Genomic DNA, 26,230 nt, shown 5'->3' with positions numbered 1-26,230 from the left:
TTTAGTGAAGACTGAGTGAACAAAATTTTTAAACGAGATTATTACGAGAATTTATGAATTTTGGGCTTTAATTTGAGTTTAGATTATATTGAGTTCTATTTTTAAGACATAATTTAATTATATATGAGCCCAATATTGTATTTATTAGATTTTATATATTATTTATTTATTATGAATTTTAATATATTTTAAAGTATTTAAGTTGTTTAGAAGTTTTATGTTTCTTAGTTAAAAGAAAGTTTAGTTCAATTAGAACTACTTCTTGTTTAGATTAATTAAAGTTTTATTTTACTTAGGAGTTTTATTTTAATGTAATTAGCTAGCCTATAGAAATGCATCTTTATTATTCATTAAGATGCTCATTCATTATTTGATTTAATGCAACTCTTTGAGTTCTTTCTTTGCAAGATATCTTTCTTGTTTATTTTAGAAGTTATTTTCTTCTTGGTTTTCTTCTTAAAGTCGTGGAAAACTATTCACCATCCAATTTACTAGGGTTCAACCTTAGGGGGTTGGTTAGAACCATTTGTGAGACTTGTTGAAGTTTCTTCTTCAAAGGGGTTCATAGGGTATTGTCTTTTCATCACATTCCATTAAATCTAATGCTCTATCTTCTTGTTCAAGTTTAGGTTTCAAAATCCAAGGATTTCTCATCAACAACTTGTCTCTCATACAAGATCCAATTATCGCCCACTTCAAATCTTTTGTGTCTTTTTGTCTCTCATACAAGATCCAATTATCACCCACTTCAAATCTCTTATATCTTTATTGGCATAATGACTTTTTTGGTCCTCCAACTTCACAAAAAAATCATTTTAACCCTCCATTTATTTTTTTACCTCTTTTAGTCATTGAATTTGCATTTTTTGTCAAATCACCCCAAAATGGATGGAAAAGTTAAAGTTTGTTAACTTTGCTGGCATGGCATACATGCAAATTGCCACGTAGATGACACGTTAGCATTTAATTAATTTTTAATATTTAAAAATATTTTATTTGTAATTTTTATAATTTTTAATAGTTTTAAATGATTTTTAATTTTTAGAAATAGTTTTTATAATTTTTAAATTTTAAAAAATTAATTAAATGCTAACGTGTCATCCACATGGCAATTTGGGGTGATTTGACAAAAAATGCAAGTTTAAGAGCTAAATAAAAAATAAAAAATTAAATTGAGGTCCAAAATAACTTCTTTTATAAAGTTGGAGGGCCAAATAAGTCATTATGCCATCTTTAGTTATTGTTCTTGAAAGTTTTCTTTTACTTAGTTTTGTTTGCTGCTGATTTGCCCTATTCTCACTTGGTTTGTTCTTGTGTTTCAGGTTGCTTAATCGTCAAGTTAGAGTTCAATCCTCTTCAATTTGGTTTTCTCTTATGTCCAACAAGTTGAACTCGATCCTATTTGATTTGCCCTATCATTTGGGTCAAGGATGAAGCCAGAAATTTTTTTGGGGGTGGAATTAAATTGTATATTTTTACGATAGTAAAAGTATAATTTCACCATTTTTAGTCTATATCTTTATAATTTTTAAAATATTAAATCAAAATTTTATCATTTTTTGGGAGGCCAAAATGTAATTTTACCTTTAGTAATTTAAAATTGTATAAATTATAAAGGGATCTAAATGAAACAATTTTCATTTTACGGTGTGACCCCTGGCTTCGCCACCGATTTGGGTTTCGGTATCAAAGATAAATATTAAAAAAAAGGGTAAAAATAGACATATTAGCTCAAAACCCTGTTACAGTTTGGCTATGACTGCCTTCCCGGTAATAAAGCTTTGATCCTTAAGGGTTGTAATCAGCCATTACAACAAATCAAAATATTAGTCTAAGGTGAGCCCAAAAAAATAAGGTTGAAATGTATGAACTCTACCAAACGTAATGTTGATGTTTGTAGATGTATTCAACATGCAAGAAACACCTGTTGTTAACCTAGACCATGTATCCTTTATCCATTATAAGTTGGTCAGGTGAGGTGGCCCCATGATTGTTACAATCCAATCATCCTTAATGAATTGATTTTATTATCGTTCATGTCTCAACTTTTAATTTATTTTCTAATATATTTTTGAGTATTTAAATTCATTTCAAACCTTAATAACAGACTATATTCTTTTAACAAAGCATGTATGATTGTTAGGTTTGAGTCTAAAAACAACTTCTAATAATCCATTTTGTCTTAGTGCTTGTGATCAACAGGGAACTTACATGTTGCATGTTAGGTTTGAGTTACACATTGTCCGGTAGGCATCATCATCTCTTCGTGTCTGTAAATGGGTGTGGCACAGGCATCGTAGCTTGGTCATGATGATAAAGATAAATATGATCGTAATCATTTTACCATTTGCCTTACTCAAAAAAAAAAAAAAAAAAATCTAAAATCACTAGGAAAAAGGGTGCATATCTAATTGTATATAATCGACGTGTATATATATTTTTTTCTTTTTTAGTGAGTGTTGTTAGGATATAGTAAAAAAAATGAAATATGAAAAATGAAATATGTGATAATCTGAAATTAAAAATTTATCATTTTTAGTGTAAAAATGAATTTATATATACACTACATTATATAGCACACATTTACGATATGGATAGAAAAATCATGTAAAAAATATTGTTATAGCAATTAAGTTATATGGGCTGTTGGGTTTGACAATTATAGTGATTCATATCGTAAGTGATGTGAATCAGATTCACATCGTAAGAGGTGCATAGAATCACCAAAGATGGTAATTTAGAGTTTAAAGGGTGTTTGAGCATAATGTTGAGTGTATAATTAATTTTGTGTCTTGGTCTAACTCTTGTTGTGTCCCTAACCTTAGTGCTCAAAAGAGATTTATAGAGGGAAGTTGGCTTGACATGGTGGACTTTAGCCATAAATCACTCTATCACATTAGTGTAGAGGTAAAGTGGCAAATGTCAGTTTAGGAATGCTATTGGAGTCAATATGAAGGGATTATGTGAGATTATTGAACGAGCATTGTCAGGCTTAGTGAGGTGATGGATTGATAGATGATTGAAGAAACTCTTCTCCATATATTTTTTTTCAGGATCATGTGGGATTTCCCTAAGTGATGTGGTACTTTGGTGAGACGAGACTAGACCTGATCATGGGTTAGACTGGACTGGGTTCAGGCCAGTCCAATGTAAAATTTTAGACTCGTTTTCTAGGCTTGGGCCTAGCCCAACTCAAATATGGGCCTAAAATTCTGTTCAAGCCCGACCCAAATTAAAAATGCTATACCTGAGCCCAGTCCGCCCGTATTTAATTTTTTAGATTATTTTTTATATAAAAAATTTAAATATATATTACATAAAATACACTAAAAATAATTAAATAAATGTTTCCCAACAAATTGAAAATACATTAAAGAAAAAGTCTTTATACTTAAATAACAATAAGTTAATTGCAACTTAGTAAGCAAATACCTTTAAAATAGTAGTAAAATTAACAATAAAATAAGAGTTATACAATATCCAAACAATAACAACAAAAAATAGTAGCAATATAATAGTGAAATGGTAGCAAAACAAAAGCAAAAAAGTTGATTCAGGTTGGGTCGAGCCCAAGGTAAAGAAATCATACTCGATACCCGGCTCATTTAAAAAACGGGCCTTATTTTTTTTTTTGTCAAAGCCCATTTTTTAGGCTTATATTTTTGCTCAGACTCTCTCACTTTTTAGGTAGACATTTGATTCTAGATAAGTAACCTGACTCATGATTAGGTCTAGATGAGACAGAAACAAAAACTATTCTCCTGACCAAGCTTCGTCATAATTTTCCTTTTAAGTATGGTTGTTATGTGAGAATTTTTATCTAGGAAAATTTTAATTATTTTTAACTAATCAATTTAATTATAATATATATGCAATGGACTGTGCGCGGACGAAGTGTGCTTAAGTTTTAGAAAGAAAAGGTTGAATGAATGCAGGGTGTGTTTGATCCATGTGATGTTTTGAGAGCCGAAAACGAAAGTAAGCTTAGGATGGGAGGCTATTCCAGGCAGTACGTTAGTGATGAATGAAATCATTACAACTGGGCTCCATCCAGTCAATGAAAACAATCATTTTTCATTCCAAAAACAAACGAGTAAAGCTAAAGATACTAATGTAGTGTCATTCTCACCTCCCAATTTCAGAATGGGCGAAAAAGCAGGTTGAACATTTCAAACCTCAATTTATACAGCATGCAAAATATGTGTAGTTTTGATTCATATAAAAATTATTATTTTATATAATAATAATAAATTCACAATTCCTTTTTTGTATATTTAAAAATAAAAAAACACACATCAACATTCTAAACTCGTTTTCTTTAAAATAAATACATATCAATTAGAGGTACTCATTGGTCAGGTTGGATCGGGCCTAAGCATGATATTAATATATTTTATGCTTGTCCAAGTCCGGCCTAACCCAAAATCTAGGCCTAAAATTTTGTTTAAATTCGCCTATATTTGAAAAAGACTAATCCAAGATTATTTTAGGCCTTCCCATATTATATTTTAATTTTTTTTAAATATTTATTTTATTTTAATATTTAATAATTTTAAACATTTTTTATTTATTGAAAATTTTTTATATAGTCATCCTAACTTTATTTTAATGTTTACATTAGAGAAGTATTATATATTTAGTATATGTTTACTTTTTTAATGTGTTCTAAATTATACAATATAAAGTATTATAAACTTAAAATAGGTCAGACTCGAGCCTTAAATATTCAAGCCTAAGCCCAACCCATATTTTAAACGGGCCTAATTTTTTTTGCCCAAGCCTATTTTTGGGCCTAATATTTTTGTCCAAACCCTCCATCTTCGAGCTTGGACGGGTAGCCCAACCCATGAACAAGTCTAATACCAATATTTTAAACCCAAGTTTTTTATTTTATTTTATGGACAATAAATATAATTTTTTAAGGTAAGAGTACTATAGAGGCTCTTTACTAGGAGTCGGATTGCATTTTATTCCTTATACTCAAAAATGGGCAAATTAGTCCATGTAGTAAATTGATCATTCTGTTAAAAATTTCATCCAACTCCACTGTTAAAAATTGATCCTTGTACGTCAACATGATGTACACATGACAAACTACATACCGTTATCTAGTTATTTCATCAATAAACATGAAGTTTTTAATAGAAAAAACATTTTACTCTTTTAATTGAAGGTAAAGAATTTACTTCAAACTATAAAAAAAAAATATTTGCGGGCCATGAGGATCCCTCCACCTACTCCCAGTGTTAATAGTACAAGTTTAAAACAGTGATTATATGTGGAAAAGGACAAGGAAAGTAAATTCATGATTGTTTGATAATATCAAAAGCTACAAAGTGTACGGATATACATACAATGTTGGTTGGTATCAGATTGGATCGGGATGGATTAGGAGAACCTGTATTTAGAAACGAAATTAACATGGGAAAACATGGGATGATTTAATCATATTTTTGAATATTTTAATATTTTGCTGACAAAACAACATTTCATTGAATTGGGTCAGGCAGCGGCAGCAAGGGAGCAGGTGCAGTGGAGGGACGTTCATGCATTTTCTGTGTGATAGATATGAAATGTACCTTAAATAAAATATTAATTAAGGTTTTCAAATGTAGATGTGATTAAATTACTATTAATGTCTTCCTAGTTAATGACTTTTGCTACCTCCAAAAATCAAACAACATTATTAGCTACTTCCTTTATTTTCTACAAATTCCATTAACCACTAGATTAAGTGAATGAGACTAATTCTTGATGTACCATCTAACTCATTTCCCTTTAAATTCGTTATCATGGGTAAATTCAGAATATCTTTTAGTAGGGATTGAATATAAATTAAAATATAAGTTTATTATGTATTCATTTTCAGGGTAAAATACAATTTTATTATATATTGATTAATAATTTATTTATTTAAAAAACTTATTTTGAGGAGTCAAAATACAATTTCTCTATTTAATTAAAAAGAAATTCATTTTTGAGGGGTTGAGTCCGCTGCCTATCCCTTATTATCCACCTCTATTCCTCATATATTTTAGCTTAAAAGTTAATGGTATTAAAAAAAAGTAGTCCATCCTACCAATAAAAATATGCCAATTCGTGGGAAAAATATATAATTAGAGGGAGAACACGTGGCATAAGTTTTTTTTCAGGTTTTTTAAGAAGGAATAATTTTGTTATTTTTGTTAAAAAGTAGATTTGGAATAGTTTAAATTACTCTATTTAAAATTATTATATAAAAATTAAAATATAAAAATATTTTTGTATTACTTTGTTAAAAGAATCATTTTAATAACTTATTAAAAAATTAAATCAACTGGAAAATAATATTATTAGTGACTTAATTTTATAAACGTACTATTTTTTTTTCAGGTGCGCTTTATTTTATATATTTAATAAAATGCCTTAATTTATTATTTTTATATAAAATTTAAAATTTATAATGTTTAACAAATAATATGATTAAAAATAAAAATGATGTAAATATAATGTTTGATTTTTTAATCTTCATATTTGATATGATAATAATCGTTAAAAAACATATATGATATTAAATTTAAAAATTAAATATTTAAGTTTGTATTTATTTCACAATTTTAATGTAATTCCATATAAATTAGGACCAATATAAATCAAATATATATATTCATTTTAAAAATTATTGTTAATACATAAATCGATAAGTATCGTTAAAATTTAAATAATTAAATTTACTAATATAAACATCAATAAAAAATAAAATATTATATGTTTCATATTGTTATATTTGAATATGTTGTTTAAGATATTGTGTCTCATAGTCGATTGAGTTTTAGCTCAATTAGCATCAACATTGTTACTAGTATAGGAGGTTATGGGTTCGAGTGCGCTAAAGTTTATTATACTCCTATTTAAGAGTTAGAGAGAGATTATGGGTATTTCTAGGCATTGTATCAAAAAGATACAATATTTATAACAAAACTAAAATATTTTAAGTTCTTAATCTTTTATAATAAAAAACTAGAAATTTCATTTATATTGTTAACACATATGATTAACTTAATTTGGGAGTTCGGAATACTAGATTCTTTCATCGCCACACAATTCAAAGGAGAAAGGCTAATTGTATTACTGCATTGCGAAGCCAATTAGGGGATCGAATTTACGATCCAAAGGATATTCAGCAAAAGGCAGTCAATTTCTTTTAGAAACTATATGGGGGACAGTTGATTCTTGGAGAAGTTTTACCTGCTAGCTCATTTTCTCAAATTAATCAATGATATAAAGATTTTTTGGGGAGAGCAATCTCTAATGAGGAAATTAAGACTACTCTGTTTGATATGGCCCTTTAAAGGCTCTAGGTAGTGACGGTTTACATGTCTGTTTCTTTCAGAATGAATGGGACAAGATTGGGGAGGCTATTTGTGATTGGGTTAAAGGAGTTTTTAATGGTGACCTATTGATCAAGAGCTTAATAATACTTTCATAGTTCTTATGCCTAAAGTCCCTAATCCTAAGGAGTTTTCACAATTTCAACCTATTAGTCTTTGTTCTGTCTTATACAAGCTTGTTATGAAGGTAATAGCTAATCGATTCAGGTTGATTTTCCCAAAAATTATTTCTCATGAGCAGGTTGATTTTATTGCGGGAAGAAATATTTTGGATTATATCCTTATAGCTCAGAAGGTCATACATTCTATAAAAACTAAGAATAAAATATAGATGGTTGTTAAAATTGATCTCGAAAAGGTTATGATAGGTTAAGGTGAGATTTTAGTGATGGTTCCCTTTAGGCTGTTGGCATACCGAAGTTCCTTAGGAAAGTGATCATGTCAGCAATTTTGAACTCTACCATGCAGATTTTGTGGAATGGAGTGCCAACTCTAAAGTTTAAGTCTCTGATAGGCATTAGACAAGGATGTTCGCTATCCATTTATCTGTTTATGCAATGTATGGAATGGTTAGGACATGGTATTCAGTTAGCTATTTCTGGCGGCAAGTGGAGTACTATTACATTATCTCATTTGGGACTTAATCTATCTCCATTGTTTTTTGTAGACGAATTGGTTATTTTTTCTAAGGCAGATTTGAACCATGCTATGGCCTTTAAGGATATTCTTGAAAAATTTTGTGGTATCTTAGGTCATCGGGTTAATGCTCGAAAAACTATTATCTTCTTTTTCTAGAGGAGTGGATGTCGATCTTAGTGATAGGTTGATTAACCTTGTAATACCCCGAAAATTACTACAGTAAGAAAGTAAGATATTATCCTTGATATAGTAAAACAAGGAAATAAAGTGACAAAAAGGGAAATTTTGAGTTATGTCTACATTAGGAAGTACATTACGATATATTAATTCAAGAAAGGACTAAATCACAAAAGTGAGAAAAGTTTTGTGGCCCAAAAGTAAATACTCAAAATTTGAGGGGTTAAAGTGTAAATATGAAAAAGTTGAAGGACCAATAGTGCAAATATTTTAAGGATGGAATGATCTAGAAACTAAGGAAAATGGATGAATTAGGACCAAATTGAATAGGTGAAGAATTATGAGGGACTAAATTATTATTTTACCAAATTAAATGATGACGCAAGGATGGAATTTTAAAAGATCATAAAGGATAAAATGGTCAATTAGAAAGAGAGAGAACTCTAGAAAGCAATGATGATATTAGAGGTATTTTGATAATATTTTATAATTATTTAATTAGATAAATATTATTTAATTAATATTTTAATGAGATATTTTATTATTATTATTTTATTTAGTATATAATGAAAGAAAGATGAAGAATTCTCTTCGTCTTTCCATGCACCCAAGTGAGAAGAGAAGAGAAGAAAGAAATTTTTTCTTTTTTACAATTTGAACCTTTTACCAAAAATTCACCATTTTCACTTAGAAATCAAAAGAATTTCCAAAGCTACCAAGAGAGTAAAATAATAAGGAGACTATGGGGAGCTAGAATATCAAATTAGATTCAAGAAATAGAAGCTGGAGGAGAGAGAAAATCAAGTTAAATATTGAAATTAATAGAACAAGGTAAGAACATCAAGATTTCAATATATTTTTAAGTTTGATATTATTTAAAAAGCATGAAAATGGTGTTAAAGTAGAGTTTTCTTATATAAGTTTCTATGTTCTTGATATGTTAGTGAAGGGAAATATTGTAGAGAAAGGAAAGAAGGGTGTTATAAACTTGGTTATCAACATTTTGCACTAAAACATTTTTGGACAGCAACAGTAGTCTGACTTTGAAAATTTGCCAAAAATTATATAAATTGAATTAGAGGTTAATTAAAGTATTAAATTAAATCCTATTGAGTCTAGTTTTACATATAAGAAACGATGTAAGCAAAAGAGTTTCATATTATGATATGTATGAATTTTTGTGAGACAAGGTCAGAATGATTTCGGGTTCCCCTATTCTGACTTTGGAAAATCATAAAAATTTTAAAAAATAATTAAGGGTTTAAATTTATATTTTAAATTCTTAATGAGTCTATTTTCAAGAGAAACAAACGGAAACATCATCCAAACCCCTTACTAAGAGATAATTAATTTTAGTAAAGAAATGTTGAAGCTGTCAAACAACAAAACATGAATAAATTTGAATATTTTACTGTACTTATTGGCTAAACTATAAATTCTAAAATTTTTATGGTAGAAATATATTTGAGTCTAGTTTCAAAAACATCAAGCAGATCTTAATTTAGAATTCTGTAGCTCAAGATATAAATAATTTAGTAACTATGACTCAAGTGGACAGCTTTTATATAAACATATAAGTAAATAGTGGAATTATAGATAATGTTACATATAAGCATGTTATATACATTAAGGATGTTGAAAGGAGGGAGGAGGAGAAAAAAATATGAATATTCAGCTAGCATGGTTTTACATTAAAATGACCAATTTGCATGTTTTAGGCTCAAGGACTAAATTGAATAAAAGGGAAATTTTAAAGGAAATTTTGTAAAAATATCAAAATGACCAAATTGCATGAAATGAACTGTTTTATTGTCTAAATTAATATATTGAAATAAATTATTAATATCAAGTGGGTTTAGAGCATTAATTTTGTTGTACGATGATATTATAAAGTAATTTTGTTAAGTATTGATGTTAGTATTAAATTGTGAAAGTAGTTAAAATATTAGAGTTTGGTATTAAATTTCTATTTTATTAAGGGTTTTTGATAGCCTAGAATATTTGGATAAATTATTAATTGAGGAAAATTAGTTGATTTGATAGATTAACTAGTTAATGGACTAAATTGTAAAAGTTGCAAAAGCGAGGATAATTATGTAAATTCAAAATATTGAAGGGTATCAATAGTGAAATGAATTGAGACTGAAATATATGTTAATGAATGAGAAATTTTATATTAGATCAAGATTTTGAGATACTGTAAAAAAGAAAAATAGTAGAATAGTCCCGAACTCTTGCAATTATTACAATTCAATCCAAGTAAGTTTGTATGGTTAAAATATAATGTTTATTTATTAAATTGATGAATGATATTATGTATTTATTCATATCTATTGCTAAAAATAAAATTATTGTTAAATTATGAAATTGAATTAAATGTTCAAAACAAGTGGAACGTGGGATTGAGTACAATTGTTCTGTGGCAAAGGATGAATTGACGGTAAATGCAAAGGATGAATTGACGGATAAGATCATAATTGGGTTATAACACTATGAACGTAAGACCATGGTTAGACTATGACAGTGTTTATATGTAAGACCATAGCTGGGCTATGGCATTCTGATGATAATACCATAACTGGGTTGTGGCACTATGAACGTAAGACCATGGTTGGACCATAGCAGTGTTTATATGTAAGATCATAGCTGGGCTATGGCATTTTGATGATAAGACCATAAATGAGTTATGGCACTACGAATGTAAAGGATGAATTGACGGAAAATGTAAATGATGAATTGATGGTAAATTACCCAAGTAAACAAAGGTTCAACATTTGTTGCGAACTTTTGTGTTTACTTTCCGTTTAGCTCTCATAAGCTTCTGTTCAGCCTTCGGGCTTCTGAAAACGATGTACTCATATCCGTAAGTCGTTCTTCGAATGGTAAGTTATCAAGAGTTGTCTTGGATGATATATGAAGAAACAGTAAAAGATGATATCTATCATGAAATGTATATATATTAATATATTGATATGTTGATACATGAAAATTTTGTAAGTTGAGACGAGTAATAAATTCAAGTGTGACATGTTGAGATAATAAGGTTATTGATGTTGAAATTATATGAAATATGTTCAAGTACGCTAACAAGTGTTACTGCTTGATGCTTAGGCGAATGCCAAATTAATGGTTGAATTGTAATATGTTTAATTATAAAGTGCATTGAAATGGTAAGTGCTCAAATGAAAAAATGCTTGTGCTCATGAAAGAGTGGTAAGCTTTAAGTTATGCAAATTCTTATGAAATGAGTTATCATGTGACTAATTCAAAAAAGGTCTATGTTTAAATGCACTAGCTTGTAGCTATGGTTGAATGATATGCTTATAATCGGTGTGTTATGCATATGGAATGAGCGTGGAAGGTAAAGAAACACAAATGAAAATAAAGAAATTTTGGAAGAGTTAAAGTTGTTTAAAATTTCTACTATGTTAGGAATAATAAATATAGTAATACTGTAGATTTATTCACTTAGTGAGCTATTAAATATAACTTCATGTGTATTGTGGCATCAATATTGGATTATTCTTGATATGTTTAAATTTCATATTTGAAAAGAAGTATTATGATTAAAGCTATACGAGCTTAATAATCATTTATTGCTTATGTATTTGTTTTTCTTTACTTTTCAGATTATCGGAAGCTCGATTGAGTCAGAAGCTCGATTGGGTCAGAAGCTTGTTGGAGTTGCATCACACTATCCATCGGTTCTATCGGTACTTTTGAATGTTTTGAATTTGGTTATAATGGCATGTATAGATTGACATAGAATTGACTGAGAAATATGGCCTGTAAAATGGCCTATTTTCGTCCACACGGGCAGAGACACGGGCATGTGTCTCAACCGTGTGTGTGACACAGGGCCAGGTGACACTGCTCTGTGTCCTCTGTATCTTAAATTTGCACAAAACTGAATACTCACACAGACACGGGCTGAGACATGGCCGTGTGTCCCTATTTCGAATGACCATAGAGCTTGAGACATGGGCGTGTCTCCAAACCGTGTGAGTCACACGGCCATGCAACCCCTACAGTGTTGAAAATTTTAAATATTTTTCGAAAAATTTTCTGAGTCTTCGACTTAGTCCCTATTTGTTTCTAATACATAATTTGGGCCTCGATGGCTCATTTAAGGGACAATATGTATGATTTTGATTGGTTTCTAATATGAATGTTAGATGAAATGAAACGACTGATAATTAATTTGTAAACTTCGATAATGCTTCGTAACCCTATTCTGGCAACAGATTTAGGTTAGGGGTGTTACAAGCCTACTTAGGTTTCAAAAGGTACATAATCTTGTTACCTATCTGGGTGTGTCGTTATTCCTTGGCAAAGTTACTTGCTCTATTTTGATGTTGTGGTGGAGAAGGTACGGAGCAAACTGAATAACTAAGACACTAAACAACTATCACTGGCAGGTAGAGTCACTCTTGTTCAATCTGTTCTCCTTTTTATCCTTAATTACTTTAGTAGTCTATGCGGATTCCTAAAGGTATATGTGATGAAATTGAACGATTGGCTAAACAATTCATATGGGGGCTCTTCTAGTGGTGTTAGGAAGATGTTTGGTTGATTGAGAATCTATTTCCCAACCCCGTTCTTGTGGTGGCCTCAGATTTCAGCATTTAGAGGATCAAAATTCCTCTTTTTTGCTAAATTTGGATTTTAACTTTGTTTCAAAAGATGATGCATTATGGGTGAAAGTTCTTTGAGCAAAATAAAGGATGACGGAGAAGGTACCTGAAAGTATAGAGCGAGGCAACTGTTTAGCTATTTGGAGAGCCATTGCTAAGGTATGACCTTTATTGTGCGAAAACTTAGTTTGGTCTGTGGGGATCGAGAACTCTGTCCGATGTTGGAAGGATCATTGGATTCCTAACTTAGGTCCTTTGATAAATTATGTACATTCTCAAAATAATATTCTGTCAGACTGTTTACTGCGTGACATGGTAACAAAAGATGGGGCATGGAATTTGGACTTGTTTAGGGTCTGATTGTCGGAGGATATTGTTAAAAGAATTATTACTATTCCCCGTCCACATCCCTATGCAAGGGATGATAAAATCAATTGGATTGGCACCTCCACTGGGTCTTTTTTTTTTGTGAAAAGTGCATATAAATCACTTGAAGAGAGTTATTGGCATACTAAAGATATATGGTGAAAGGCTATTAGAAAATTTATGAGGCCTCAACATATTCAATTATTTTTATGGTTAGTCTTCAAACAACGTCTTCTAACAAATATAGCGGTTAAGGAGGGGTATCGACCAACATGGTTCGTGTTTGTCATGTTGGCATAGCGATGAAGACTTAATTCATGTCCTTTAAGACTGTCTAGTGGCAAGCGAATTTTGGCTTCAAGTCATATCGGTGGAAATTCAAAGCATATTTTTTGTAGGTGATCTGATTGAGTGGATGGAGATGAATTTATGCTTCTTGATCTGGTTGCTGGATGTAGGTAGTCTTTGGGCAAGTCTTTTTGGTATAATCGCTTGGCGCATATGGAAGAACAAGTAACTTTTTATCTTCCAAGGAATAACTTGGAACTCCACTGAAACTATTAAGTCTTCTGTGAGCTGGGCAAAACAATATTTTTTAGCTCATAGAGGTAATTTTCCAGAATACTTTGATACTGCTTATGAAACTTCTATGACAGGTAATTGGATTCAAATATATACTGATGGGTTTGTTAAGATGGATGCGGAAGTTGTTGCTACTGGGGGTGATGTATAAGCAATAAAGGGAATGGATCCTTGGATTTAATCAATATATGGGGTTTTGCTTAGTTTTTGATGTTGAACTCTAGGGTATTCTAGATGATTTGTCCCTCATCCAGAGGAAGGGATATCAAAATGTTATGATACACAGATAATCTAGAGGTAGCCAAAGCCATTCAAGATATTCATTTGGCAAATTCTTCCTCAGCTTTGTTACGAAGGATTCACATGAGCTTACAAGTTATACAACATTGAAAGATAAAACATATTCCTAGATAGAGAAACGAAGTTGCGGATCGTGTTGCAAAGATGGCTACGACAAGGAGTACATATATGCAATTAAAGTCGTTCCTAAAGATCGTGTTTGAAGACATTCCTAAAGATCTATTACATGTTCTTGAGATTGATAGGGTAGTTAATTTTTTATTATGTTAGTTTAATATAGATAATATGTTTTCCAAAAAATAATAATAAATCAATTTTATTAAAAATATATTTGAATAATATTCAATTTAATAAATATTTTAAAATCAAGAACTTAATTAATCATTTATAATGATCAGAATTAAATATAACAAATAAAATTTAATGGAGACGATTTTAAAAAATGTTATTAAGTAAATTAAATTTATAATCTTTGGCAGAAGGATTAAATTATAAAATTATGAATATGTGAAGAATGTATGAAGAAAATAATTAAAGTCGTTCAACCCCTGCTTGTTTTCACCTTTATAAAATTTTTTACATATACATGAAAAGCTACATATTTTAGGCCAAAATAATAGGGACAAATGTAAAATTGATGACATTTTTCATATTTATGGTAACTTTTCATTAATGTTTATATTTAATTTCCTTCTAATCTGATGTGAAATAACGTTTAGATATCATTTTAAATTTTGTTTTATTTTTATATATTTAAAGTAATATCTTTTACAATAGTTGTGAAACATCACTTGTTGATAATTTTTTACCATTAAAATATTACATATTGAGAACCCTATGTGATAGCTTGATGGTCAAGAGTGTTCACTGTCTTAGGTGTGATCTAGGTTTGAGTTACATTAATTACGTTTGTTGTTCTAACTTTACTTTATTATTGTAATTCACCAAAACAAATATTATATGCTGACATGTTATTATATAAATTGTGAGACTTGTAACTAAATCAACTATTTTAAATTTATCTGTTTCTATTTTTTTTCGATTTGATAATCATAACAAATAGTAGTGAAAAAGTATAAAAAATGATAAGTAGGTAAATGTGACTTATCATTTAATATAATTTATTTCTTTTAAATAATTTACCTTTAAAAGTTTAAAAATTAAATTTATCGAACAATCTAATTATATATCATACCTAATTTTAAGAAATATGTCAAACAAATTTTACAACTTAAATTCACTATTAATTTTTTTAACAATCTCATTATAGGTTTTGATCATATTTACTCTTTTTAACATAATATTTAGAACTCATAACTCCTCCCTAACTCATCAATAGGAGGATAATGCGTTTCAGCGCACTCGAACCCACGTTCTCCAATTTTGACAACAATGTTCATACCATTCGAGTTAAAATTCAATCGACTATTATTAATTTCTTTAATACTTAAATATTCAACCCTTGCATTACTTCATTGTTTAGTTTATCAAACTGTACATTAATTTCTTTAATTAAAATCTTTATAATTTGATTGTTTCTTTTGTAATTTTCCATATTTGGAGATAAAACTAAATTTGGTCTAGTTTTTTTTTTTTTAAAGGTTTAGGATAAAAACCGACTTGCTTATACTTAGTATTATTTGACTACATAAAACTGCCAACTCGATTAATATTTACGAAATAAAAGCTAAAATTCTAAGATTAAGCTTTTCTTATTTGGTAATAAAACGAAAAACCAAACATTCGCTCCAAGAAATAGCATTTTTAGTGGAAAAAAAATAATCACTATGTATAGTGATTAAAGTTAAAGTCATCATTTGTCGTCACAAATACCTTTGTCCCGATTGTATTTGTGACAGCTGTTACGAAATCGTCACAATTATTCAATATTTTTGAGACGAAATTTTTGACATAAAAACTGTAAACAATTGTGACAAAAAAATAAATAGTAACAGGTATTCATTTTTTTGTGACCAAAATGTCGAACACTAAAATTGTAAGTAATTATGTCGAAATTAAATGGTCACAATTATTCAAATTTTTATGGCTAAGTTTTGTACACTAAAATCGTAAGCAATTGTGACAAATTAAATGGGCACAGTTATTAAATTTGTTTGTGACCAATTTTTTACGAAAATCATAAGTAATTGTAACAAAATTAAATTGTTACAATAATTCTTTCTATTGTGAAAAATATTTTGGTTCGAAAATAAATTTGTGGCAAAAAAGATGTCACAATAAATAATATTCTTGTGATGAGAATATTGTTAAGAACAACAAAAAAATTGTCACTCATGTTATTTTATTAGTAGCAAGTGCTTCTTTGTTAACATGTATTGAAATAGTGTCTCATAAGTTGTGTAATAACTAAATTTGGTCTGAGATTAAATTAACATTTTATGATAAGTTTAGTTAAAAAATAGATTTCAAAATCCATAAATATATTGATTGATTGATCTTAACTGAATTTTGTATTAACACCTAATTTAAACTTGTTTTGATCTATTAAATTTTTGTTTTTAGACTTTGTTAGGCCTTTTTGATTTTTGAATTTTAAGGCATGTCAGGACTTTGAACTTTAAAGCATAATTAGAATATTGAATTTTAACTTTTAATTTAAGTCTCTAGATCTAATTCTTAAATTAAGCTTCTATTGAACAAAATATATTGAGCCTTTATTGAACCAAAAACCTTGAGCTTTTGAATTTTCATGGTATATTTATATTATTTACAAATTACTAAAACAGAAAAAAATTTCAAAAATCAGCATATAACATTGAACCACTTGTGCCATTTGCACAAGTGGCCCAAATATCAATTAGCCACCCGTCACTATTGTCTGCCTACATCCCTAGTTGAATCTGTTGAGATAGCAGCAGATAACGAAACAATCGATTGAACAGAGGAAAAAATGAATCAAAGTTGAAAAACTTTCAAGCTTGTTTTCATAATTACTATATTGTTGTTTATATACATTAGCTACTACCTAGCTACTGACTTCTAACCAGCTAACTATTTTAGCTAACTAACTACCATTTATTTTATTTTGTATTTTTTTCTCTTTTTAAAATGAGCAAAGAATCTATTCTAATGTGTCTATTATAATGTAGTAAAAGACAAAATTTGCTTATCTTTCCTCTTCTTTTTTATTTGTTCACACTGCGGCTTTTCACATTCAAAAAGAATGTTAATACTTCATACATATTTAATTAAAATATTAAAATAGTTGGTTGAAAGGCCCAACAAAAAAATAGGTTTAGAGGAGTTCAAGGATAGAAATAACCAAGATTCATCTCAGCTACAGTACAAGTAGAAGTCGATCCCCTTTCATTTTAGTGATCCCGCCAACACTCCCCCTCAAGTTGAGAGGTGGTACAAGTCTTTAACCCCTAACTTGGATACTAAGAATTCATGTTGTTGGACTCCAAACACTTTGGTCATCAAATCTGCAAGTTGCTCGATTATCCTCACGTGTTGCGTTCAAACTAGCCCATCTTGAATTTTATCTTGCACAAAATGAAAATCAATCTCTATGTGCTTGGTGCATTCATGGAAGACTAGATTTGCTGCAATATGAAGAGTTTCTTGGCTATCAGAAAATAATAAAGTCGTATCCTTTTACTCAAGGCATATTTCCTTTAATAAGGCATCTAACCATACAATTTTTGCTACTACTGTTGCCATACTCCTATATTCTACTTCTGCTGATGAGCGTGAGACTGTGTTTTGCTTCTTCGATTTCCAAAAAATTAGGAAGTCTCCAAGCTTGACACAAAAACCAGTGATTGACCTCCTGGACATAGGACATGTAACCCAATTTGAGTCACAGTACATAACCAGCTGTGCTTTACCAGATGCTAACAATAGAATTTGTTAACTAGGATCCTTCTTAATGTATCTAACTACTGAAAGAGCTGCTTCTAAATGAGACTTTTTTGGCTTATGAATGAACTGGTTCAAATGTTGAACCACAAAAGATATGTCTGGTATTGTATTAGTTAGGCACAACAATCGCCCTATAAGCCTCTGGTAAACTGCAACATCTAGGATTAAGTCACCATTGTCATTATTTAACTTGGTACACTCATCATTCTCAACTAATGTGGGTTTTTGGTTTTGCTCCAGTGGTGTGTTCGCTGGCTTTGCCTCTCCTAATCCAACATCTACTATTAACTCCAACGTGTACTTCCTCTGGTTAAGTACAATACCCTTGTTGTATTGTGCCACTTATATCTCAAGGAAATACTTCAAGTCATTCAAATATTTCATTTTAAAATTTTGATAAAGTACCTTCTTTAACTCATTGACCATTCCAATGTCATTTCCAGTGATCAACAAGTCATCAACATACGACAATAAAATCACAATGTTCTTTCCTTGTCGTTTGGTAAACAATAAGTAATCGTACCTACTTTGGATGTAACCACCAACCACTAGAGCTTCTATGAGTTTTAAGTTCCATTGTCGAGAGGCTTGCTTCAAACCATTCAAAAATTTAAGCAAATGACGGACCTTGTACTCCCCTTGTTTGTGAAAGCCCTCAGGGATGTCCATATAAACCTCATCATATAAATCACCCTGTAAGAATGCATTATAAACATCCATTTAGAAGAGAGGCCAATTATGCATAGTAGCCACAATAATTACTATATGTATGGTCACTTGCTTAACCATGGGAGAAAAAGTCTCCTGAAAATTAACTCATGCTTGTTGCTTAAAATATTTACCCACCACTCGTGCCTTAAATGGTTCAACAGAACCATTAGAGTGGTATTTGACTTTATGCACCCATTTTTAGCCAGTGGGGACTTTACCAGTGTCATTCTCTTCCAAGGCTCGAATATCTTGTTTTGTAGCTTTGTATGATTGGGATTCAGGTATAGCAGATATACTAGCAGCAAACATTTGTGTATGAGCAGGTAAGTGGGAAAGAGAATGCACTTGGGAAATAAAATAAGAACTTGTATCAATTGGAGCAGAGGATTGATTGGAACAAGCACAATCTTTCATCCATGCAGGTTGTCTGGAGGGTCAATAAGTGCGCCTTAATAGTGGCAAGGTAGGTGAGAAATGCCTGGGAAGAAAATTAGGTGGAGAAAGAATTAATGGTTCAGGTAAAAGAAGGTCAGATGGAACAGGAAGATCATGGGAGGTGATAAGTGTATTTGAGAAAGGTGAAGAAGCATGTAAGTGGGGAACAATAGGCAAGGGTTCAATATTGAGGAAAAATGAGTCATCTTGTGTAGGAAAAAATAAAAGAAGCCTTGGTAGGAAACTTAAATGGAAAAATAATTTCATGAAACACAACATCGCGGTTAATAAAAAAAAAGTCTTGGTGGCAAGGTTGAACAACAGGTACCCCTTTTTAAACACCAGAATATCCTACAAACATAGATGGAATAGCTTTGGGAGAAAGTTTGTCTTGATAATGAGGTGTGGTCGCATAACAAAGACAACTAAAAACTTTTAAGTGAGAAAGATTAGGTTTTTTATTGTAAAAAACTTCAAAAGGACTTTGCCAGTTTAGAAGAGGAGTGGGTAACCTATTTATTAGAAAACAGGCTGTTAAAACACATTTCCCCCATAATTTGCTAGGCATATTTGATTGAAACTTCAAGGACCTAGCAACCTCAAGTACATGTTTGTGTTTAGGCTCAACTACATTTTGTTATGGAGTGTGAGTGCATGAACTCTGATGCACAATCCCCATCATATTGAAATAATCAGTGCACTCATGTTTAAAGAACTCATAACCATTATCACTACGAATGATCTTTACATTGGCTGAAAACTGATTTTTTATCATAAAAAAGAAATGTTTAAGTTTTACAATAACATCGCTTTTCAACTTTAAGAGATACACCCATGACATTCCAGAAAAAATCATCTAAAATGGTTAAAAAAATACCTATGGCCACCATGAGTAGAGACTCTATAGGGTCCCCACAGATCAATATGAATGAAGATAAAAATAGTATTTGCCCGAGTTGTACTAAGTGGAAATGGCAACCTAGTTTGTTTGGCTAATGGACAAATAGGGCATTGTTGAACTTGATCACCATTCGAAATTGAGCAAGGGAGATTAGGCACATTTTTCAACCTTTAGAGAGAAGCATGGCCAATTTTTGTATGCCAAAGGAAAGTAGAATCAACATTTGTAGAGGCTGTTGAGATTTTGGAATCAAATGTGAAGGCTACTAAGGTGGATGAGGTAGATGTTGTGACTGTGTTTAGAGCATTAGAAGATTGCAAGATGTAAAGACCAGCTCGTTCTCTACCAATCCCTTTCATCTTTTCACTTGAGAGATCTTGCAAAAAAATAAAAATCAAGATAGAAAGAAGCAACACAATTCAAATATTTGGTAAGTTTAGAAATAGAAAGAAGATTAGAAAAACTTTGAGATATAAAAAACATTTTTAAGGTGAAGATCAGGGTGAATGGTACATGTTCCAATATCTGTAATTGGTGTAGAGGATCCATTAGGTAATCAAACATAATATGGAAATGATGCACATGAAACAAGAGATTCTAAACCATGAAGATTAGACAACATGTGGTTGGTAGCACCTATATCCAAGATCTACTTATCAGGCGAAATAATACCTATCATACTTGCCACAACTTTAATAGTATGTTCTTTGTTCAACAAACATAGAATTTATTGATACTATGCATGAGTAAACAATGGTGCTTGGTGACTAGTTGTGGCGTCATTGTCTCCAACCACAACAACATTCACATTAGATGAATCACTAACCATATAATTATTCACCAAATACCCGATTGAATTCTTTTTTTTTTTGGTGAACTTGAAGTTAAGAGGGTAACCAATTAACCTGTAGCAATTTTCCCTCTTATGCCCTTTAATTTTGCAGTGATCACATGTTCCGTTGAACCTTTTCTTGTGAGACACACTAGCAGAAAATGATGTTGGATCAGCACCTATAGTCCACGGAGTGAGTTGTCACTAGGATTCCTCCTAAAAAAGCATAGAGTATGCCTGATTGACAGAAGGCAAGGGCTCATAAAAAGACACTAACTACAAACAATATTGTAAGTCTCATTTAATACCATCAAAAATTGAAAAATTCGTTACTGCATAGCATGCTCAATATTTATCCTATATTGATCACAACCATAATAAGAGAAACGGACAAGAGCATCATACTCATCCCATAATAATCGTAACTTTGTAAAATACGCAAATATAGTGGTGGTTGCTTAAAGATGAAAAGTTATTTCTTGATGTAAGAAAAAAAATCCTAGAACAATCAACCTTGTTAAATCTTTCTCCAAGATCTTTTTAGACTACCTCTACATTAGAAGCAAAAACGATGCTAGCTGAAAGCTCTCTGTTAACATTATTCAATATCCAAGATAATACAATAGCAGTACATCGCTCCCATTGTGACTACAAATCCTCAGAGAAAGAATCTTTAGAACAAGTGCCATCAACAAACCCTAATTTGTTCTTTCCCAATAATGCAATTTTCATAGATCGACTCCAAACATTATGTTTTTCAATTCCAAGAAGTTTATGAGATACTAGTAACGAACCTGGGGTGTCCGAAGGATGTAGGTCAAAAGGACGAATAAAATTGATAACCTGGTCGGAAAGATTTATGATCGTAAACAAGATCAATGAATTCCAACTACAAGATTCAGGGAAACAACAAGACTAAGAAGAAACTGCAAATAGCCCAGTAACTTTTAACTACAACCAAGAACAACTTCTAGGAACAACGATGATCATAATACGACGGCCACCGGTGGCTTTGATACCATGTTGAGATAGCAGTAGATAATGAAACAATCAATTGAAAACAAAAACAATTGATTTTTGAGATAGCAGCTGATAACGAAACAATCGATTGAAAATGTAACAGCTCATTTTTCAATGGTGTTAGAAACAGTGGTTTCGGGGCCACCAAATTCGACGAGTAAGTTTGTAAATATTGTTATTTAATATTTATGAGTCAAATAAGGTTTTAAAAAAGCTTTCAATTTGATAATTTATGTTATATAAACGATTTATTAAGTTTAAGTGGTAAGACCCTAAGGTTAAGTGGTTTTAGAAAATGAGGTATTGGGACCTCGTTTCTATAAACGAGTCATAAATATTTTATAAATATTTACGGAGTGTCATTAAGGTTGTAATAAAGTTTCATTGAAAATTTTAACTTTTCGATAGTTAATTAAGTAAAAGGACTAAATCGTAAAATGGTAAAATGTAGTCACTACTTGATTAGAGTGATTAAATTGTTTATTAAATAAAGGTAAGTAGACTTGAATGGTAAATATACCATTTTTAAAAGGTGTTGGATGGTTAGTGGGGTTATTTAGTTAAAAATGATGTTTATTAATTTATAAAAACATTATATTATGTTATAATGTAAATAAAATAAGAAAAAGAAATTAAAAGATGATTCATTCATCTTCTTCACCATTTTTAGTCAAAGAAAAAAGGGGGAGAAGCTCCAAGATTTGGCCAAGCTTCAATGGCTGTATGTGAGTCCGTTTTTCACCTGTTTCTTTTAATTTTTATGTTTTTAAGATCGTTGCAACTAGCTCCAGCCAGTCCGTACCTTCGATTTTGAAACTGTTAAAGATATTGAATGTTGCCATTGATGAATCCATGTGATTTTAGTTATTAAATGATGAATTTGAAGTATTAGTTTTTATTATAAGTATTTTATTAAGTAATTTTGATGAATTTATCGATTAGGGACTAAATTGTTAAAATAGTAAAAATGCAAGGATTTGACGTAAAATTATTGTAAATATGGACTGTTTTTTGTTCCATGAATATTCAACTGATGTGAATTGGCATTAAAAATGGCTAATTTGTATGTTTTAGGCCTAGGGACTAAATTGAATAAAAGTAAAATATTAGGGTCAATTTTGTAAAAATGTCAAAAGTGACTAAATTGCATAAAATACATTGTTTTCCTGTCTAAATTAATATATTTAATGGAATTATTAATTTAGATCAAGATCGAGTGGAAAATCAAGGAGGATGGAAAACTACCAAAATGCCAATATACTTTGTCATTTCTACAATTTAGCCAAGTAAGTTCGTTCGGTTTAATTTTAATTTATATTTAAGTGAAATATATGAATCTAATTGCATAATATTAGATTATATTGATGTGTGTAATTGAAAACAAAAATAATGAATTGATATTACGTCGATCATTGATTGAGAAACTCGGAGCCATTATTGCAAATTAGCTTTGTAAGTTCATTAATATGAACTCAATTATATTTCTAAATGTTTATGAATATTAAAGTTTAAATAATGTAAAATTACTAATATTAAATTGATTTGTTGATAGAATAGGAATTGTAAAAAGTAACGAAAATGATAATTGTTTATATCAATGGAGACAGGTTGCATTCACACGTAAGACCATGGTTGGACCATGGCAGTGTTTATATGTAAAACCATAGCTAGGATATGGCATTCTAATGATAAGACCATAACTAGGTTATGGCACTATAGACGTAAGACCATGGTTCGACCATGGCAGTGTTTATATGTAAGACCATAGCTGGGCTATGGTATTTTGATGATAAAACCATAACTGGGTTATGGCAGTACGAATGTAAGACCATGACAGGGCCATGGCAATGCATATGTAAGACCATAGTTGGACTATGGCATAAAGGTTCTGATTGACTTCACTACGACAAATATGGAAAGGTATGATGTACCAATGATTTAAAGTATGAATATTCATAAACATGAAATGTATGATTTATATTCATAAATATGAAAGGTATGATTTAAGAGATGCTATGTTTATGTACTATACCTTACCATGTGATGATATTGCTAAGTTATGTGTTTAATCATTAGCTTGTGGCTATGGTAAGTGTTAATATGAACCAAGGCATGTATGTATGAAATTTATTGAAAAGGTGATACATGGAAAATATAATATGTTATGAAGGATGATAAATCCAATTGGATCATGCTCAAGTATAATGGTTATTTATGTTAAGTTCACATGAATTATATTCAATTATGCTAACATGTGTTGTTGTTGGTGATTGAATTATATCATGTTTAATCTTAATGAAATACATTGAAACAGTAAGTGCTCAATTGGTAATGTGCTTATGTCCATGAAAAGGTGGAATAAATCAAAGTATGTAATTTCTTATGCAATGGTTGATTATGTGGTTGATTCCAAAAGAGCTATGTTTAAATGCACTAGTTTGTAGTCATGGTTGATGTTATGCTTATAACTTGTGTGTTACGCATATGAAATGGGTGAAGAAAGTTAATAAAATGGTAAATTCATAGTTGAAATGAAATTTGAGGAAAAAGGAAGTAATGAGTTTGAATAATGTATTATATGTGGAAATTGACGTATGCTATGGATGAATATACTTATCACAATAATAAATACACTAAGTTGGGAATTGATAATGTTTTTAGGCTTATGATAAGCATTGGGAACAGAATGAAAAGAGAGTAAATTGAAAAGTTTATAATATTATAAAAGGTTGATGATTATCTATTAAATCCCATAAAATCCTATCATGATATGAATGATAAATATATGCGACATTAGTGAACTTACTCATTTGTGAGTTAATGATCATATCGATTTATGAATCTTATGGAATTGACATAGATTTATGTTTATTCTATAAAGTTTATTATTGAAATGGAATATTATGCCTAAAGTTTATACGAACTTACCAAGCATTCATTGCTTACGTAGTTATTTTCTTTTACTTTACAGATTATCAGAAGCTCAATCGGGTTGGAAGCTAGTCTGAGATCCATCACACTATCCATCGGCTATATTGGTAGATTTTCATGATTTTGAGTCATGGTTATAATGGCATGTATAGGTGTCTTTGTTTGATGAAATTAGCCATTATGTTTGGCTAGTAAATATGCAATTTTAAGTGATGAAATAGTTGTTATGTTGACATGTATGTATGGTACTTTAATGGTTGTTAGTTTGGTATCTAAGTACTTAAATGATGGTAGTTGGAATGATGAATATAAAGGTATGCTATGAAACGTTGGTTTGGTATGGAATGAGATAGTGCATTGAGTTGTTAAATGGCTAGTTTTGGTAGCTTTGGTTGTGGTTGGCATATGGCTAAGTTGCTAAGGTATTGATTGAGTTGTGTGAATGGTCATATTAGTGGTTATGAGTACGAAAATGATATGTGAACATTATGGTAAATGTAGTATATAAGTTGTTCAATTGGTTGATTGATTTATGGCTAAATTTAGCAAATGTTTAGTCAAATTTGATTGTTGTGTTTGAGGTGCCTTTAAGGCATATTGGTTGTATGGATAGATGCCATTTTGATTTAACTACATTATGCATGTTTTAGGTACATTTTTGAATGTTTGAAATAGGTACAAATGTTTCGTATGTGTAAGCATGTTTAGGGTGAACTAAATGGCTTGAAAATGACCTATTTCTCATCCACACAACCTAAGACACGGACGTATGTTTCAGCCGTGTGTGACACACAATCACGCGACACGACCGTGTGTCCCATGTAGATTTTTATAAGTTGTATTTTGAGATTTACATGGTCTGGCACACCAGCGTGTGCCTTGGTCGTGTGACCCAAGTCAGACAGTTACACGGCCTGGGACACAACCGTGTGTCGCTACTTCGAATACCCACACGGCCTGAGACACAGGCGTGTGTCTCAGCCGTGTGACCCTTGTAGTATGAATTTTTTTATCTTTTCCCATGAAGTTCTAAATGTTTTGGATTTAGTCCCGAATCGTTTCTAAAGTGTTTCTAAGGCCTCGAAGGCTCGAAAAAGGGACGTTATGCATGTGTTTGAATGGAATATGATGTGTTTTATAAATCATTGTAATTGAATGTTTAAAGTTAAAAGTTTTTGGTAATGCTTTGTAACCCTATTCCGGAGACGGATACAAGTTAGGGGTGTTATAGAAAACAAACAACAATCTATTGAAAATAAGAAACAATCACTTGAACAGAGGAAAGAATGAATCAAAGTTGAAAAACTACTACCTGGCAACTGACCTTTAACCAACTAACCATTTTACCTAACTAACTACTAGCTATTAGTTATCTCGCCAACAGAACCCCCAACCCTTTTAGGAAGAATAGAGGATTGAATATATAAACAATCATATAGAGATATCA

Source organism: Gossypium raimondii, chromosome 8 (genome assembly GCF_025698545.1).
Source record: "Gossypium raimondii isolate GPD5lz chromosome 8, ASM2569854v1, whole genome shotgun sequence".
Taxonomy (NCBI): Eukaryota; Viridiplantae; Streptophyta; class Magnoliopsida; order Malvales; family Malvaceae; genus Gossypium; species Gossypium raimondii.
Note: the sequence above shows the minus strand (reverse complement) of the source record.